The sequence below is a fragment of the Perkinsus marinus genome, assembly GCF_000006405.1.
Source record: "Perkinsus marinus ATCC 50983 genomic scaffold scf_1104296961820, whole genome shotgun sequence".
Taxonomy (NCBI): Eukaryota; Perkinsozoa; order Perkinsida; family Perkinsidae; genus Perkinsus; species Perkinsus marinus.
In genome coordinates, this window is record NW_003205656.1 from 1 (window position 1) to 1,532 (window position 1,532).

The 1,532-nt window shown below is 48.6% G+C and overlaps 3 non-coding genes across 3 annotated transcripts; all 3 read right to left on the bottom strand.

Annotated features, from left to right (window-relative positions):
• Window positions 1-614: 614 nt before the first annotated feature.
• Window positions 615-687, bottom strand: Pmar_PMAR014268. The gene has a single exon. It is a non-coding gene; the product is annotated as a tRNA-Met (tRNA).
• An 87-nt stretch (window positions 688-774) lies between these two features.
• Window positions 775-846, bottom strand: Pmar_PMAR014269. The gene has a single exon. It is a non-coding gene; the product is annotated as a tRNA-Gly (tRNA).
• A 590-nt stretch (window positions 847-1,436) lies between these two features.
• Window positions 1,437-1,509, bottom strand: Pmar_PMAR014270. Its single transcript has one exon. It is a non-coding gene; the product is annotated as a tRNA-Met (tRNA).
• Between the last annotated feature and the right edge of the window lie 23 nt (window positions 1,510-1,532).

Here is a 1,532-nt window from a genome sequence, read left to right on the forward strand (position 1 = left end):
ATCCTAACATTAGACTAGCGGTGCATATCACTTATGTAGTGATTGAGTATTCCTGTGATACTTGTAGAGGGACATCTGAATCCCTTCTCGGACGTACCGTCGTCAACCATCCCGCGGCCAAGAGTCTGATTAGGCCTTAAACGCGTACCTGAGATCGCGAACTGCTACTATATCTCTCGCATGGTAGGCCGCATTCCATCTCGATTGATAACTCCAACTGGTAAGGTTCTCATCGCATACTACAGCTAGCTCGGCACAAGCTGCACAACTTTTTCGTGACATCGAAGTTCCTGCTTGCAAGCACATTTTGAAACCGCATGCGGCGGCTCGTGAATTTGGGCGGTTGTTTCATCTCCGCAACGCGTTCTGCGGTACCGGGCGGTCATTCATCATTCTTGCAAGGAGTTCTGCTCTAGGTGAATAGCTCTTTTCTATGCATGGACAACGCTTTATTAATGTTGTTTTTCCCCTGAACTGGCACGGTTGGGCCAACCGCACGGAATGGTACGAAAACACCGACTCTGTTTAGTGGAAATTTTTCGGTAAGACTGATCTATGCAGTCGATAAGCTGCACCTCTCAGTTTAATAACCATCTCGAGTGTATTGTAATGAATAGCAGCTCCTTGTTTCGATCAAAGGACCTTTGGGTTATGAGCCCAACACGCTATCCACTGCGCCAAGCTGCTCATACGTACAAACTCCTGTATCGCCCTGACGTGCTGAGCATAACTGTTCCACGATAGTCTAGAGACCCTTCTCTCGTTGATACGAACTGCACCGCCCGGGAATCGAACCCGTACCATCTGCTTGGGAGGCAGATATCCTAACCATTAGACTACCGGTGCATATCATTTACGTAGTGATTGAGTATACCTGTGATACTTGTAGAGGGACATCTGAATCCCTTCTCGGACGTACCGTCGTCAACCATCCCGCGGCCAAGAGTCTGATTAGGCCTTAAACCCGTACCTGAGATCGCGAACTGCTACTATATCTCTCCCATGGTAGGCCGCATTCTATCTCGGTTGATAACTCCAACTGGTAAGGTTCTCATCGCATACTACAGCTAGCTCGGCACAAGCTGCACAACTTTTTCGTGACATCGAAGTTCCTGCTTGCAAGCACATTTTGAAACCGCATGCGGCGGCTCGTGAATTTGGGCGGTTGTTTCATCTCCGCAACGCGTTCTGAGGTACCGGGCGGTCATTCATCATTCCTGCAAGGAGTTCTGCTCTAGGTGAATAGCTCTTTTCTATGCACGGACAACGCTTTATTAACGTTGTTTTTCCCCTGAACTGGCACGGTTGGGCCTCCCGCACGGAATGGTACGAAAACACCGACTCTGTTTAGTGGAAATTTTTCGGTAAGACTGATCTATGCAGTCGATAAGCTGCACCTCTCAGTTTAATAACCATCTCGAGTGTATTGTGATGAATAGCAGCTCCTTGTTTCGATCAAGGGACCTTTGGGTTATGAGCCCAACACGCTATCCACTGCGCCAAGCTGCTCATGCGTACAAACTCCTGTATCG